Here is an 18,951-nt window from a genome sequence, read left to right on the forward strand (position 1 = left end):
TAACACGAATTTTAAAAGTAAAAGGTTAATGCTGGCAAGTCTTAAAATCATTTTTGAGAAAAACTCTCTTTGTCCTTCTTCTTAAATGTAAGTGCAGATGATACTGTGGTTGTTATATTTCCTTCTTATTTTGCAACACAGGACTATTCTCATCAGGATTCTGGATTAACTCATACTAACTTGGTTTTCATCACCAAAGGTAGCCCTGTGGCTGTGTTGTAAAATGGATAAAGTTTTGCTTCATTTCCTTCCTCTCACAAATGTGGTTTTTTTAAAGATTTTATTTGTTTATGAGAGACACAGAGAGATAGAAAGAGAGAGGTAGAGACACAGGCAGAGGGAGAAGCAGGCTCCATGCCGGGAGCCCAATGTGGGACTCGATCCCGGGTCTCCAGGATCAGGCCCTGAGCCGAAGGTGGCGCTAAACCTCTGAACCACCCGGGCTGCTCACAAATATGTTTTTCATTTGCCCCTGATGATTCTGGGTTTTCAGGTGATAGATTTTTTTTTTTCAGCCAATGGTGTAAAGCACTCTAACAAACTGCCCCCAGAACCAGGAAGCCTAGAGAATTCCAAATAAGCTGAATAAGATGAAGAGTAAGAAAGCCACATTGAGATACATATAATTGAATTGTCAAAAGTTAAAGACCAGAGAATCTTAAAAGCAACAAGAGAAAAATAACTTGTTACATGCCAGGGAACCCATAAGGCTGTCAGCAGATTCTTTTGCAGAAATGACAGGCCAGAAGGGAGTAATACAATATAGTCAGCACGCCGAAAGAAAAAAAAAACCCTGCCAACCCAGAATACTATACATTGCAAAGTATTCTTCAAAAATGAAGAAGAGCTAAAGAATTTCCCAGACAAACAAAAGCTGAGGGACTTCATCACCACTAGACCTGCCTTCCAAAAAATGCCAAAGGATGTTAGCAAGTTGAATTGAAAGGATGTTAAACAGCAAGATCAGGAAATTTGAACATGCTGAGACACTAGGGGTGTGTGCACACAGAGGCAAGATCATGTGAGGACACGGAGAAGGCCGGCAACTGCAAGCCAAGGAGAGAGACCTCAGAAGAAAGCAAACCTGCCGACACCTCCATCTTTGAGTTCTAGGCTCCAGAACTGAGAGAACGTAAGTTTCTGTTGTCTGAGCCACCCAATCCGTGGTAGCTCTTGTGAACTAATCTAGGAGTCTCTCCTGACCCCGAACTCACCATGTGACTTAGCAGGACCCTTCTCCTCTCCAGGCTCCAGTTTCCACATCTGAAAAGGACAAGGTTGGGCTAGATGCTATGTGAAGCTCCCATCCGTTTTTGTGGTCAACTGTTCCAGAATTGTCATCAACTTCTATGTGGCAGATTTTACCATGAGAAGATAATCAGTAGGACAGATGGACTTTTGTTTTTTTTACCTAACTTCCATCCCTCAGCACATCCATATTAGTTTGCTAGTGCTGCCATAACTGAGCACCACAGCCTGGATGGAGGGCTCCCACCACAGACATTTATTGTCTTGCAATTCTGGAGGTGGGAAGCCTGAAATGAAGATGTCAGCAGGGTTGGCTCCTTCTGAGGGCTCTGAGGGACGATGGGTTCCTGCCTCTCCCCTAGCTTCTGGTGTTTTGCTAGCCATTTTTGGCATCGTTGGTGTATAGGAGCATCACTCTGGTCTCTGCCTTCATCTCCCTATGGTTCTTCTATGTGCATATTTGTGACCACATTCCCCCAACTGGTCCTATTGGATTAGATCCCACCCTAATGTCCTCACTTTAACTTAATTACCCCCAAGCAAAGACTTGTCTTCAAATAAGGTCACATTCTGAGGTAGTGGGGGTTAGGACTCCATCAGAAGAATGTGGGGGGACATAATTCGACCCATAAATAATAGCATCCCTAACTGCTATTGAAAAAAGCCCAATTAGAAGGAAAGAATGCCAAAAAGGCTCCTACCTAAGAATATATCACAGAGAATCCCCCAGGTCAGCCTCCTGTCATGGTCTGTCTTCTACCAATATGCTTATCTTGGGTTTTCCTGCCTGCTTTTCTGTACCTAGTACTTGGGTTTCTCTCTCTGGCTGTTTCAGAGTCGACAATTTGGAGAATCTGTAGAACAGATCTAACCTCACCTCCCATTAGAGGCTATAGCAGTGCAAATGCATATTCTTCTAGCCTCCTTTGGATCCATATTCTCCAGCCCATGGATGTGCCCATTTTCAAACCCATCCAGGCCAAGGATCCCACCTGAGTCAAGACCCTAGACTACCTCTGGCCATTCATCTAAGAGGGAAGTGTGAACAAAAAGATCCTCACAGATCCTGAGGTAGTAGATTTAAAATGACCTCTAAAGCAACAAGCAGGAGTAGAAAAGAGACAATAGGCCAAGGAGTACCACTAAAGTTTGTAAAAACATTTATTTTGCTATATCTCATACCCTTCCTAGCAAGCTGCTTCCATGGTCTTAGACGCTTGGGTGGCTTGGTTTTGCAGGTCAACAGCAGACTCTTTCCTTTCATAAATACAGAAGAGACATCATCCAGGTCCACACAAGAAAACCAATTCACATTCTCTCAACTGTTTGGAAGCCCTGGCTTAAGTATTAATTCCCTCCACTGGGAAAGCATAATTTTCATTTGTTATTTAAGGATATTGGTTCATTGAAGGATAGGAATCAAATAACATACATAAAAAAGATGATTACTTACAAAAATTGATCCCTACAGAAATATCCCATTGATGCTCAGTATATGAAAGCACAATTAGAAATGGCATTTTCTGGAGCCAGCACCAAGGTTGCCATGGTAAGAACAATTTTTTTTTAGTTACCTAGAGAAAGAACAAAGTATCAGAAACATGTGCAGTTTGTTAGGTTCTAAACACTAGCATAGGGATGATTTTTTTTTCTTTCTGAAAAGGAGAATTTAATGGAAAACAAAACCTATCCTAGACCATGACTCCTCACAAGGGTTCCTGTTTTGAAAAGAACCATAAAATGTATTTGATTGGGAGGGAGAGAAGCCTGCATTGTATAAAATGTCAGTGGGGGAGCAGTTGGGTTTTGGCTTTTTAAGTATGGCCTGAGGAGCTGGAGATAACATCACCTCTCTCTCGGGGTTGTTGCTCATGTGTGCAGTCATCAGCCATCTCCTTTCCGTGGCCCCCTTATCTGTTATGTGCTATCGGTTTCATGCTGAGAAAGCTGGACTCACAGAGTAAAGCCTCTCAGCTCTGAGTGACTGAAGAGACTGCACGAGAATAGAACCATTCTAGGCTTCTGCAGGTGTTAGAGAGGAAATGAAGTTCGGTTTGAATGGCACAACTCTTCCTTCTCATCTCAATTAAAAAAGAATGAACTCTCTTAGGTATCCCTATTCTTTAATGTTCCTTCTTTGGCTGTTTTAGTCACCAAAGGCTTCTCTTTGGTGGCCTCTTTCCACTCATGGTCCAGGCTTTGGGGCCATTCTTTTTCCTAAAATCTTCATCATTTTTTCTCTTCCCCTCCATTTTGTTGAAGAATTCAGTTCTTTAACCCTATAACCAAAGTTGCACAATCCAGACCATCATTTTACATTAGACCCCTGAATATCCGTGCGTGTGTAAGTATATATACTTATCTTTACTACATGTGATACATGCTGATATTTTCTATTTTGTTGTATTCAATTTCAATTTTTAAAATATTGGTCATAACTCTCTAACTTGATTTCATGCCCCAGTAATGGGTTGTGACAAATGGTTTGAAAAGTGCTGTACTACAACCCACTATCAATGTCATTTGAAGTCAGGGAAGGTTCTATAGAAAGTTAATTCTTGTGTTGGAACTCAATATATAAGCAGAATAAAGTGAGATAAGTAGATGATACAGAACAAGGATCAGGAAATATGGTGGTTGACAGCATGTATGTGATCAGATAGATAAACTATTTGAAGAAATGAAGCAATAATTTAGGAACCGACATGTGGTGAATTCTGGTATAAGTGTATCGGTGAGAATTCATAAGAGATGAAAGGAATACTTATCAACAGTTTGAAAGTAACACTATTTTGTACAATAGAGAAAATCTTAGTTGTGTGAATTAGGTCCAAGTATGTAGAAATGATATGAGATACAGCCACAAGATTGCATAGTTCATAGTGATTCACAAACTTGTCATAAATTTCAAGCACTGACTACTCCTTTCCTGTCTTCACTGGCTTTGCCTATTAATCAGTCTCCATCATCCCCATTTCCTCCCCATTCTAGATAAAGCTGAGTTTTCTCTCAGCTGCTTGTATCTCTAGGGACCAGGGTTCTCTAATGACAAGGACTCAGGAGCATCTTTCTTCATTGAGATCTGTCTCTCTAGCTATGTGTGTTCCTAACCCAAGACTGCCAGACACATCCCATATAAATTCCCAGCCAGGCCTTACCTTTAGCTCTGCACCCTCCACCTCCAACTCCTCCTCTTGTAGGAACCTTCAATCTGGAGCCTCTTTCTTGCTGCAATCTCTGAAAAGACTCCTCTATTGTTCTTGGTGGCTCCCAATGGGCTACTTATACATCCTCCCTCTCACTCTCATTTAATCCATCCATTTAATTAACCTTTCTTTCCTTTTGAGCTTTCAGAATTCATAAAAAGACTAAGGGCTTTCACAGCTCACGACTCCATTCTTGACCCCCAGCATAGACTGCTTAGCTCAGACTCCATTTTAAGTCCTTTCTGGGGATAATGGCATGGAGACCCTTGCAGAAGCAATCCTAAGAGTTCTCAGGAGAGAAGCCTCAAACTGGACTGGAAGTAGAGAAAAAGCAGAAGGGGACCACAAGGCAAAAGCCCTCAGATTCAAGGTGCCTGGATGGTGAGGTCAGTTAAGTGTCTGACTCTTGGTTTCAGCTCAGGTCATGATGCCAGGGTTATGAGATGGAGCCCTTCAGTGCAGAGTCTGCTTAAGGCTTTCTCTCCCTCTCTTTCTGCTCCCCCCCCCCCCCACCGCTGCATGTGCCTTCTCTCTCGCTCTCTCATAAATAAATAAATAAATAAATAAATAAATAAATAAATAAATAAATAAATGTTTTAAATAAATATTCTTTTAAAAAGCACTGAGACTCTATAGCAACCCAGGTTGGAAAATTTCTGAAGGGTTGTTGTTAATCAGCTCTTAACTAGGGAGTTAGCTGAATTCTACTACCTGAATTTATTACTTTTACCTGAAGTGTGTCTTCCATGACAGATATGGGTCGGACATGTGATAGAACAGAATTTGGACTTCATCAAGCTACAAGGATGGGTGATGTGACCACCGCCGACAAGTGTTTATTTGTGAGGCAGAGTGCTGTGTGGTCCTTGACTTCACTGTTATCTGAAAACTAGGTTGTGGGAGGAGGAGAGTTCTAGCTCTTAAGTCTTTTTAAATATTGGAGGTTACCAAAAAGAATCTGATTCCTATAAACAATCAGATATGCTTAAGTCAGTTCACAATACCCACGAGAGCCTTGAACAGTTGGAAATGATACTGCTTTCTTGTTTATAATTTTAATTTCTATAATTTTGTTCTTGATATAACTGGGAGGAGATGTCGGTGTCATAGAGACCCATGACTAATTTCCAGCCAAGTATACTGGACACGTTTTCATTAGGTTCATTCCCTCCAGCAATTCTCCCTTGCTTGAGGCAAAAAAAAAAAAAAAATCAGAGAAGCAAATGCATCATCATCTGTATACTCAGAGGAAGTCAAGCTTTTATCTTCACTTTATTTGGAGTTCTTGCCTCAAATATTATCCCTCACCTACATATCTTGTGCTGTCCAATTCACAATGCCTATTTTTAAACATAACATTCTGTTTTAAATACTCTTTGGGAATGCCTGACTCACTTTATTTATTTATTTATTTATTAGCAGATGATGGTAGTCACTGCAGAAATCTGGGGTGGGTAAGGGTCATCTACTCCACATGACCCAGCTACCAGGTTATAATGCAAGAGAGCCTCAGATTTTAGCCAATTCACAGATCATATATCTTTAACCTCCCCAGTGGAACTCATTCCTATCATTTGTTAAACTAATCAGCCATTATTTCCAGCAATAAAAAAATTTCTAATATTTACTATGCCAATTAGCAAACTAGGATATTTTTTGAGGTACGTGTAACAGAAGCATTTTAAGTAACGAGTTCTGTACTTTAGAATCCGAGATGACCACCTGAAATGTGCATCTTTCTTCTAGGGTCACAGACTGAGCCCCTGCTGAAGTTATTGTAGAGTGAATTGCAGCTTTCTTAATGTGTTTTCGGACATAATAACGAGTACTTCCACTGTTAAAGGCAATGTTAAATAAAACTCAATGGGTGTTGGGTTCCTTTAAAGCATTAGTACACTGTGTACGTGGTCAGTTTCCAAAGAGTTGATGGGGAAGCTGGTGGTGGCTCCAGGGTTCTGCACTTCCTGACCTCGGCTGGCCTTGGAGCCTTTATGGTATTATAGTTCATGGAACTAGGGTTGCTTAGAAACTACCTTGGCAAATACCAGTCTAGCTGAGTTACATAACCAGAGGTCAAGGGGGAAGCCTGAAGGCTGGAAGACGGGGAATGGTGCTGTAATAGATGTGAGATAACGAGATCCTAACTAAGGGCGAGAAAGCAAGAAATCTTGGAAAATCCAATTAGACATTTAAATGAGAGAATGGAGTAACTTGGAACATCAGTGTAACTTTAGTACCTTGACTGTAGAGACAGGCAAGGCCTTCAGAGATATGCATTATCCGTGGGGTGTTGCCCATGTCTGTAAGCACCATCTATCCAGGCAGGAATCCCATAAAAAGAATTCGGCGTAGAACCCAGAAGTTAACAGAATAGGTGAATTCAATCAAGTGGCGAAGCAATCCGGGTGTGTGTGCGCGTGTATGTGTGTGTGTAGGATAGGATGTGCAACAGACTTAAATCCTCTCCCCTTTACAACAAAACTCCTCAGTAGAATTTATTCTTTCCACTGCCTCTGGCTATTCTCCTCCCATCCGGTGTAGCACTGAAACCAGTCTTGTCAAGGTTGCTGTCTCTAGTTGCCAACTCGAGTGGCTGATTTTCAGTCTTTTTGAATCAGTTTAATATATCATACAGTTTCAGAAGTTCGTCTATTTCCTCTAAATTTTCATTTATTGACACAAAATATTTCACAGTATCCTCTTATTGCCTCTTAAACTTCTACAGCAGTCCCAAATCTAGCTGTTGGTCTCTGCCAAGTTCATTCTGAAAACCTCTTCTGGGAGCTTCTCGGCCCCTTTGTGTTTGCATGGCACTTTTCTGTTGGTGCACTGCAGGATTTTCAGCGCTATTGCTTACACAACTTGGGTTAAACATTAATGATTGAAAGTACTTTACAAAATACCAACGCAAAATTGCAGAAAAAGAAGTGACAATGGAGTAAACTAAAGTTCAGAAATCACAGAGGTCAGAGGAGCATGCCAAAGTCCTCCTCAGCTCATAGTCCTTGTGTGTAGAGCTAAAGCTGATTGGCGGGAGGGTGGGGGGACACCCGGGTGGCTCAGTGGTTGAGCAACTGCCTTCAGCTCAGGGCGTGATCCCTGGGATCCCAGGGTCCTGGGATCAAGTTCCACATCTGTTCCCCGCAGGGAGCCTGCTTCTCCCTCTGCCTGTGTCTCTGCCTCTCTCTCTCTGTGTCTCTCAGGAATAAATAAATAAAATCTTTTTAAAAAAAAATTTTAAAAATAAAGCTCAATTGGCCGGGAGTGTAAAAAACAAAAACACGACTGTAACCCTTACTTTTATTTCCTAAAAATGTTCCATAGCACTCAACATGCAGGAACAGATAGATATTAACATATAAACAAATACGACACATCTCCATAGAGATATATGCATTTTTTAAAAAACTTATTTCTGAGGTGAACGGCAGTATTGTGGCCCCAGTCAGTATATAATGGGGTGTGCTTCTAAATATAAAAGGACGGGGACAAGTGTACTCATCAGACAAAAAACCCGAGTCCTCATATGTATCCCTAAGGTAATATCCAGACACTGGGTAGGATCTTGTCACCTTATATAAGTAGTTTTGCCCTTTAAAGTTTAATTCCATGCAATTCAACTAGAACAATCCACACTTATTATGTACAAGGTACCAGCATTTGTAGTCACCTGTGTAGACATTGATAACTATTAATCCTTTAAAACTAAATGCAGCAATATCTGCTAAGTTGTAGGATGCTAACATACCCAACTTTCTATTCTTTGAATTGCTCCTTCTAGGGTTTTTGCCTTGGAATTAATGTGAGCACTAGGAGGAGGCTGGGGAAAATGACGTCTCTTCTGTGCTGAGCCTCAGGCAAGTGGCCGACTTATCATTAGGCATGATAATGTTGGTGGGCACAATAGCTCAGGACCACAGGGCTTTTAGGGGCCCGTAAAAATATTTTAATCTCTTTTAAAATCAGAAGAAATAAGGCTCAATGTTTAGACTGAATAAAATCTTTTAATACGTAACATTGAGATATCCATTTTTACACCAACATGATCATAAAATGGAACTTAATATTTTCTTATGGAGAAAGCAGCCCTCAAAGCAAATGTGCCCAGTGCCCATGAGAATCCCAGCATACTCCTGGTTGTGGCCTGAGGGAAAGGCACTTCTCTCATCTGACTGCAAAATTTTGAAGTAGGAGATGGGAGTATGGCAGAGAAATGGCCTCTTTGGGTTTTCCCGAGACAAGGGAAGAGGCAGTGCCTTAAAAACATCTCCGTTTGTTGACTCTTCCTGCCCCAAATCACAGGGCTGTTCATAGAATATATCCATAGTATGGACCACGAATAGCTGTTTCCCACTCAGGGAGGGGTCGGAGTGGATTGGCTAGTACCTGCAGCGTGCAGGTGCAAAAACAATGCCCGAGATAGGTGTGGCATGGGTAACTTTGCTAAACTTTAGCAAAAAGAAGCAAATCTATGACAAGAATAATTTGAAATTGGGGTGGAGGGGGAGGTGGGTGTGGCATCTGGGAACTCTTTGGTCAAAGACCAGCAAGTCACCAAGGAGTTAGTTAGGTTAGTACAGATTAGAAGAGTACAATGCCCAAGTGTCTGCAAATGAGCCATCCTACCCTAGCATCCTCACTGAAATGAGGTATATGTGAAAATTATCCGGAGAGTTTTTACAAAGTGACGGACGCCACTAAAGAGTCTAATATGGCCCCCACATACACACACACACACACATACACAGGGGAAGTGTCCTTTGCAAACCACCGTCATAATGAGCTGCCATTACTGATGAGAAGATACTGTGTTTCTTACTGTGATGGGTCAGAAAAAAATCCAAAAATCTAGTAAGTGTTGATGCAGAAGACAAAGGAGATGCTAAGATACCGAGAGCTGACACTCTCCTCTCATTTACTGTGTCCAGCTTTTATAGTACTTCACAAGTTTTAACTCATTTGAATCTTCACAGTAATCTATCCAAGGGCTTATTACTACACCCATTTCATGGACAGAGAAACAGACACAGAGAGGTTAGGGAGCGCGACGAAGGTCACACAGCCAATAAGAGGCAGTGCAGGGGCTCAAGCCCAGGCGGCCTAGCTCTGGAGTTGGTGGCATTATCAGTCACGGAGTACAGGAACCAGTAGCTACAGTGACACGTACATATGTCACAAAACGGGGGCACGTGAACTATTTAGGAAGTCTATACATTTTACCAGTAGCATCACTTGTGTTTTTCTCAATTCCTTGTTTCATAAAAGCCCCGAGAATTCCCTTCATTATCCCAGAAATAAGAATTCTGAAACCCTGGGTGGATCCAAGCAGTTCACCTGGAGGGCTCTAGCAAAGAACTATTTTTTTTAAGTTTATTTATTTATTTTGAGAGGTGGGGGAGGGGCAGAGGGAGAGAGAGCATCTCAAGCACACTCCCCGCTGAGTGCAGAGCCCCCCACAGGGCTCATTCTCAAAACACCGAGATCACGACCTGAGCCAAACTCCAGAGTTGGACACTTAACTGACTGAGCCAGCCAGGAGCCCCATCCTCCCCCCTCTTTATTTAAAGAATTATTTTATTTATCTTTAGAGGAGGGGAGTGGCAGAGGGAGAGGGAGAAGAGGGAAGAAGTATCTTGTTTCAAATTTCCCAAATGAAGTAATTTGCTAAATTATGAAGTAACTAAATTCATACTTTAAGATGTCACATGTTTTGAAACCAGTCTGGACTTAATCATATTTGTAATCATTTTTCTTGATATTTCAACATGTTTTTCCTCTCTCTGGGAAGTTATGGAATCCGGTTCAAAGAGATTTCTCAACTGGATCTGAACCTGAGTACCGTGGGAATACCAAAAACCCCCTCTAATGCACCACTCATGTCCCAAAGTGCAAAGGTATTAGAAACCCCTTGCTTTTGTTCTTGTTATCTTATGTCTCTACTCCCCTACTGTAAACTAGAGCAGGTCTGCAGGGGCACCGAGCTCTGCTTTCAGCCTCGGCGGCCCTGCGCCGCGTACTGCTCTCCCAGGGGCCTTGGAGGCTCGGCCTTTGCGTGCTGGCTCTATGCCCTTCCCCCAACCGGATGAGAATTTTCCTCTTGGGGAAGAAGGTGAGCTTTTTTTTTTTTTTTTTTTTTTTTTTTTTTTTTTGAGAGCTTTTCCTCTGTGAAAGATGGTCAGCCATCTGGAAAACCCCAGGGCAGGCTTTTCTTCTGAAGGCACATCCCCCCTCTCCGAATTAAGTGTCTAAACCTAAAGGCAACCATGATTTAAGGGTGGACAAGAAATTGTTTTACATCCATGACCATAGGCCCAGCTGAAAACAGAAACAGATCCATGACAAGAACTGTGGAAAGCTATGGAGGGGAGCAAAGTGCTTTGTCTACAGGAACTAAAATGGCGTGGAAATTCCTTTTTACTGGGGTTTGTGTGTGTAGAATTTAGTTATTTCTGTGATTGCAAAAAATAATACATAAGTACCATGGCTATTTGGAAAACAAGGGCATAAAGATAAATATAAAACAATCCATAGTTCCGCAGCCATAGATAATATATGTTAATCATGTTAACTCATAGGTGTTTATCCAGTCACTAAAACAAGGACACATCTTTTTCACTCTTTTCTTATATGATTGTTTTTCCCTCTCTAATCAATATGTTGTGATGTTTTTCACATCATTAAGTATTCTTCTACTACATGATTCTTTATTGATGTATCTGGTCTAAAAAGAGGGTCTAAAAAATATGTTGGATATATATTTACGGTTGAACTACAGAAATTTGCCACTTTTGCATGTCAAAATAGTTGAATATCATCAATCTTATGTTTCAATCTAGTATTTCCCTATTGCTGGATTTTCAGGTTATTTCCAATTTTTTATTTTATAAATAATGATACGATGGACATTTTGCATGTAAATCTTTTTGCAAGACTATCATTGTTTTCTCAAGATAAATTGCTAGTAGTGAAATTGCTGAGTCAAGAAGGATGGACATTTTTATGGCCTTGGATACATGTTGCCAACTTTCCCTCCAAATAACGCTGATTTATAATGTCTTTGGCACCTTCACTGCTTTAAAAAAAAAAACTCAATTATTCTGTTCATACTAATATCATGAAATCGTGTAACTGTTGGTTACTTTCTCAGCATTGTCTTCTAGTTTCAATGTCATCGAGCAATATTTTTAAATGGCCAGAACCTTTATAAACCCATAGTTAATGTAGATGTAAAGATAAAGCTTGCTCGAATCCAGCACCTAGCTTTTAGTTCATGAAAGCATAAAGAATTGAAGCATTACTCTACCCTCCACTCAAGTCAATTCCTCTAGACTGGAGTACTTCATAGGATGCTAAGCAATGGTTCATGCTTCATTTATGGATATCATATTGAGTTGCACCAGAAGATGCAGAAGTCCCTAATTTGATTTGTTTCTTTCTTGGTTGTTTTGGTTTATTATTTTTTTTAAGATTTACTTATTTATTTGGGAGGGAGAGACAGTGCGCAGGGAGGGGCAGAGGGAGAAGGAGAAGCAGATTCCAGTAAGCACAGTGCCTGAGTCAGGACTCAGTCCCACCACCTTGAGATCAGGACCCCAGCTGAAACCAAGAATCAGTCGCTTAACTGAGTCACCCAGGTGCCCCTGTTTCTTGTTTGTTTTTGATGGAGTGAGTGATACAGCGAAGGGAAGCTGAGGGAGGACATGATACAATTCCATGCATGCATTTATTTGTGTGTATGAGTCCTGGATATTAGGGAGTCCTGGAGCTCACCAGCTAACAGTAGACTTGGGTGGAAAGGAAGGATGTTGGTCAGCAAGTTCTAAAAAAAAATATTTCTCAAAATGCAAACCAGGGATAGTGGGTCAAAAGTGTAGGTGACAAACCTGCATCTGAAGGTTCCTGCTTTAAAATCTTGTCACAGGGGCACTTGGGTGGCTTAGTCAGTGAAGCATTTTCCTTTGGTGCAGGTCATGATCTCAGGGTCCTGGGATCGAGTCCTGCATCATCGGGCTCCCTGCTCAGCGAGGAGTCAGCTTCTCCCTCTCCACCTGCTTATGTTTTCTCTCTCTCTTTCTCTCTCTCTCTCTCACTCAAATAAATAAATAAATAAAATCTTTAAGAAAAAAAAATCTTGTCCCATCTTAGATATTATAGTAACAGACTTTAAGGACATGGTTGCACTTAGCTTGAAAAATGTTATCCAAAATATTCTTACTATGTGGGCATCCAGGTAATTTAGAATCAACATCTTTGTAGAGAAAGGAAACCAAAAGCAATTTCTCTTCCACATGTTGTCTGCGTTAGTGGTATTTCAAATGCTACTTCAGAGTTTTTGGAAATCCTTTTCTATACAAATCATGTAACTTAACAGCCCCAAATGTCTAATTTTGCCAGTGGACCTTATCTAGTAATTGCTAGTTTTATAGCTTTCGAACAGCTTTGGGGAAAACTGCCTTTGGGAGACAAGGAAAGACTTTTATGATCTTTAGAATCCGATTAAACTACCTAAGTTTGAAAGAGGGTCCAGAAGTGGACAGTCTAAAACCTGATATAGAAAACACATCTACATAATTTGCTTATACATAAAACAGACAACATGCACATGGGGTTATCAAAGTCATATAAAGAAAATACAGTCAGTGTAGTCCTTCTGCTTTCCTAAAAAATGTTAACTCAGGCTAGACATTATTCTGATAGAGAATATATTCTAAAAATCATCTATACTTCTCCCCGACCAAGCTTTACATTTGTAAATCTGAAATGACAGATGAGTGACAACTTTGATTATCAAAACAGGAACAGAATACATAAATTTAAAGGTTGTTAAAACAACACTGAAATTATAATTATCCAGGATGTTATAACTCTTTAAAATTACGGTATTGAGATTGATACTCATGCAAGTAGAGTATAAAATAGTGCAAACTTTCTGAAAACCATGTGGCACTGTGCTTTAATAAACTTAACATTTTTATATCTCTCTTTCTAAAAGATTTATTTATTTATTTGAGGGGCAGGAGTGTAGCAGGGAGGGGCAAAGGGAGAGGGAAGGAGAGAATCCCAAGCAGGCCCCGTGCCAGGTGTAGAGGCCAACACTGGGCTGAATCCTACGACCCTAAGATCATGACCTGAGCTTAAACCAAGCCTCAGACTCTCAATTGACCACTCCACTCAGGTGCCCCAACATTTTTATGTCCCATAAAATTGTAGTTCTGCTAAAATAAAAGGGCAACTTGACATGTGGGGAAAGATTCACGAACAAATGAAACATTTATAATATTATTTTATTTTGGTTTTTTTAAAATGTTTATTTATTTATTTTAGAGAAAGAGGGAGAGAGAGTGCACAAATAGGGGGAGGGGGAGAGGAAGGGGGAGAGACTCTCAAGCAGACTCCCTGCTGAACACAGAGCCAGCCACGGGACTCCATCTCACAGCCCTCGAGATTACAACCCGAGCAGAAACCAAGAATCAAATGCTTAACTGAGCCACCCAGGTGCCTCTGTTTTTCAGTTGTTGTTTTTTAAAGTTCACTTATTTATTTAAGTCATTGCCACACCTAACAAGGAACTCAAACTCACAAGGTCAAGATTGGCATGCTTCTCCAGCTGAGCCAGCCAGGTGCCCTCATAATATTATTTTGATTGTAGTATTTCAAAAACAATTCAAATGTTGTTAGAGGAATGGATAAAAAGTTCTATCATATACTATAATATTATGTAATAAAAATGACATCTTCAAATGATTTTATAAAATAGAAAATGAAAATATTAAGTGGGTAAAGCAGATTATATACTTATTATACAAACATAAGTTGTATATGCATAAATCTTTTCACGTTACTAATTCTTCATCACTTTTGTTAATATAGATTTGAATGAACAGGAGAAAAATCTTGAAGGCAATATACCAAAGAACCAAAAATAAAAAAAACCTATGGCAAGAATGATACTGATGACTATTGCTTTCTGTTTTACGTTTTCTTGCCTGTTCTAATTCCTCTAAAATGGATATATATTAAAGTGAAATAATATTTTGAATAACAGCATTCATAAGATGAAAATCTTGAAAGAAAAAAGAGAATAGGAAGGAAGGAGGGAGGGACAAAATAAGGATTTCAGAGTGGTCTGGAAGTGAATTTAAGGAAAATATTAATCTGAAAAAGAAAACAAGAAAATTTTTGTTGGGCTGCTGAATGTGGTCCTACAGGTATGATTATTTCTCCTTTTCAAACTGTTTCATAGGATGGGAAAGAAAGGTATGTGAGCTGGAAGATAATGAGAGCTAATAGGTCACATTAGGTCGACTTTGATGCCCAGAGTCTACAAACAAAAGATAATCGGGGTAAATATGGTGCCAGTGTGTTCTGGTAACTTCAATAACTAGTTATCAGCTACCTTGGACATAATTCAAGTCTCTCCCCTTTAAAGGGACCCTTCCCCACCTTGAATGTCTGCCATACAGGCTCGTCCAGTTGCTCTATCCTGGTATTTCTCTTTCCGTGGGCCACGGTTGGTATCTTCCTGTGTCTGTACCTAGCACCACCCACCTGTCAGACACTTGATTATTGCAAACAGAGGAGTGTATATTAGTCCTGGTTCTCGGTTGCAAAACCAGAAACTGATTCTGAATTATTCAGTACAAAAAGGAAATCATTGGGAACAATCTTGGGTTGGCAGACAGAACTGAGGAAAGGCCAGAGATCCAGATCCCTGAAAAAACAAGGGAGGAAAGCGTAGCCAAGAACTTTTCACAGAAACCACCTCTTGGCACATCATCCCTATTGCTGTGGCTGTGGCCGTGTGGCTGCAGCCCAGGGACTGATGGTGGTGTCTGACCCCGCTTGAGGGTCAACAACTGGTAGAGGTGACTGCCTGGCCCTTCTCTCCGCCAGGGACACGGCAGCGCAATGCCCACCTCCCCTGGCTTCTGCAGCAGAAGCTGGAGCTCGACCCCTCACTATGGTTGAGCGTCTCCTCAAATAAGAAGTGTGTTGGGATAGTGGGCAGCCCAGATGTCACCTATCCCTTGTGAACGGTGACGCTGATGAAACCCAGGCCACAGCTTTGGCTTTTGTAAAATCATATTGTCGATCTAGGGTGGTGTTGACATGACACTCAAGGATGTGTGGCTGGATGGTCAGAGCATTAGAAAGACAGAGGACGGAGAACATCCTCCTGGTGGGCAGAGCTTCAGGACCTGGTCCGGTACCACCGCACCTGCGCGTGACCTTGGTGTGAAGGGAAAGGTGATATGAATCATAGACTCAGACTGACTGGGAAAGCAAATGGCTTAGGAACCGGGAAGAAGCAAGATTATAAAGTTGAGAGTAGAGAGGTCCGGAAAAGAAGCACACGAATGGGTTGGTGGGAGGATGGAGGTTTTGGCACCGTATGCCAGCCAGAGAGCACCGTCACAGAAGAGACACTAAACAAACAGTGGACAGGATGACCCAGCCAGCGACGGTCTCAGCCACCCAAGAGCCTGTGCAGTGGCTCATGACCAGAGTAGCCACGATGGCAGACGAGGGGGTGTGCATGAACCCTACCGCACGGGCTCTCTTGGGTCAAAGTGACCACTGCCCAGACCCGCCCTTGCAGCACGCAGACGAATGCTGAGCCCCTGGCGTGGCACATGCCGTCAAAGGGCTCCCCAACCACTTGGTGGCAAGGTGATCACATCATAGCCTCCCACCCTAGGTGTTTCCTCCTGAACGGGTAAGGATTTGCCTTTCTTGCCTGTAGTATTTCAGCCAGGACGACCCCCCAAAGGCTAATCTACCAACAGGGGAGCTCATATAATATCGGCTCAGACCAAACGACCCCCTTTACGGCCAAGTCCATGGCAGGGGGTGAGTTCATGGGAAAATAACAAAGGGATCCACGGACCCTACCACATATTGTGCCTTCCAGTAGGTGCTGACCCCTTAGAGGGGAGTAGAATGGCTTATTGAAGGGGCCGCGGAGCCCCCAGCTTGGAGGTAACAACCCCCAACGATGGGGGTACTGGCCTGCAAGGGTATTTCCCTGGAACCAACGGCCAGGAGGGGATGCTAACCTCAAGAGGTGGAATACCCGAGCCTAGAAAACAGGCGGTAGGAGTCGAAGGTCCCTCACTTACCGGCACTTTCAGACGCACCTGGGAAATGGGTGCTTCGGACGCCTGCAGCCCTGGCCTCCGTGGGCCCGACTGCCCCAGTTCCCCCCAAGAGGGTCATCTTAGCCGCCCGGTGACAGCCACCGAGTGAGGCTTGCGCTGCTGGTGCCAGGAGAGCAGTGGGCACACGCTGGACGGTTGGCACACCGACCGGAGTAAGGGCTCCGAGGGCCCTGAGAGCTAGGCCCGAGGCCACACGAGGGGCTGGGGGACACTGGCTGCGGCCCTCAGCGGCCGGTGCCCCGCTGCACCTGCACCCGGCCCTGCAGCCGCACAAGCGCCCGCGGGGGCCCCATCGAGTGTCGGTGCTGCCTGGGCCAGCTGCAGCAGGGGACGGCGCCCCTCAAATCTGTCCTTGCAGCTTTCCCTTAGAAACCGTGACCCCAAACGGATCCTCAAGAACCCCCATGGCGGTGCAGTGAACACAACATAAGAAGCCAGTGGGCCTGGCGAGTGCGTGGGGAGGATATGGTGAGTGCTGTTGGTGTCGCCCAGGTCTGCTTTGCCCCCCAGGCCCCAGTCACCCCAAGGTGCTGTGCTCCTCCTCCGGAGACTCGCCTCCAGCCAACAGGAGCTGTCTCTCTCAGGAAGTCTTGCCCTCCCACCCACCACACACAGGAGCTAGGCCATGACTGCCGGACACAGGCCCGCAAAGGCCAGGCCCCTTGCCTCAATATGGGACAAACGACGGGTGCAATTCACGCTCCAGGGCTCCCCAGGGGATCAAGTCGAAGGCAGGCCCCTGCCCAGGCCTCATCCCCTGCCCTGCCCTAGTTCGTGGCCCCCCCTCCTACATCAGTGTCCCGCCCAGGCAGGCCCAGCTCAGGCTCTGCTTCTAGGGTCATCCCAAACCATCACCATCAAATTGCTTTTTTAAAAGACTTTCTTATTAATTACAAAGAATTTGATTGTCTTAGGTGATATTTTAGTGGTACTTTTGTAAAAAAAAAAAAAAAAAAAAGATCCTTTTCACCAATTTAAACGGATATATTTGGGTCACTTTTCTCCAGTTTTTATGTTTTTCCAGCATGTGCTTCATTGGAAACACATTTCTCAAGATAGTCCACCACTTACTCTCTCTCTCTCTCACACACACACACACACACACACACACCCAACAGTAAAAGATTTTGTGCCAACTGGTTTGACAAGCCTTGCGGTATAAATGTTAGCTCAGAAGACTCATGATGCTGAGAAGGCAATACCCAGGGGTTAAGTGACCCAAGAGATCTGTTTCCAAATCCTGGCTCAATCACTACTCATGATGGGGATCATCACTTCACTCTTCTGATCCCCCGGTTCTGATGGGCACACGCCTCACAGTTACAGCGCAAGAACTAAATGATAGAATGCATAAAAAGCACTTAGCACAGTGCCAGGCACAGAGCAGTCAGCAGTAAATCATCACAAGTAAACAAATAAAAATAAGTGCCTTGAGCTGCGGAGGAGAAGAGGACTTTAAATTTGTTTTGACCACAGAATCTTTCTTAAAAAAAAAAAAAAAAGCATCAGAGAAAAAAAAACACGAGATGCATTTCGCAAAATGTGAATTTGTTGAAATCGAATCGAACCCACCACCAAGTAGAGCGCATTATCTAAAGACTGTGAACGAGGTGAACAGTGCAGCAACATAACTACAGGCAAATACCCCATAGTGACAATTCAGAGATCTCTGCACACAAAATAAAACAAAATGAAACAAGCCAAAAAAGAGTCCTTATTTTAATTCTAAGAAAATTAGCATCTGCCTTGCTTGTATTTTCCAAATCAACATTAATTTTCCACCTTGGCTACATACCGACGCCCAGATATTCTTGATATTTGTTTACTTAATTATATATGCCGACTTGGAAATCTGCAATCCTCCTGCATCTTGAGTCTGAGTGACCCTAGTTTATAGCATTCCCCACCCCCAGCCCTGCGAGAGGGCCTGCTGTGGCTGGAGGGCACGATGAGGCTCTGCAGGGGGTGCCTGGGTGGCCCAGTCGGTTAAGCGCCTTCCTTCAGCTCTGGTCATGATCCTGGGGTCCTGGGACCTAGCCCCATGTCTGGCTGCAGGCTCAGCGGGGAGCCTGCTTCTCCCTCTCTCTCTGCTCCTCCCCCTGCTTGGGTTCTCTCTCTCTCTCTCCCTCTCAAATAAATAAATAAAATCTTTAAAAAGAAAAAAATGGGGGGAAAAAAAAAAAAGAGGCTCTGCTGTAGCAGAGCAGTAGCTGAAGCCAAGGATTAGGCCAAGGTGTGTGTGCTTTGTTTGGTAGGGACAGAAGGCTTCAGCCAGAATATTTTTACAGAATTAAGTCAATGACACAGTTCTTATTCTCAAAATAATAATGAGAAAACTT

This window comes from Vulpes lagopus, chromosome 17 (genome assembly GCF_018345385.1).
Source record: "Vulpes lagopus strain Blue_001 chromosome 17, ASM1834538v1, whole genome shotgun sequence".
Lineage (NCBI taxonomy): Eukaryota > Metazoa > Chordata > Mammalia > Carnivora > Canidae > Vulpes > Vulpes lagopus.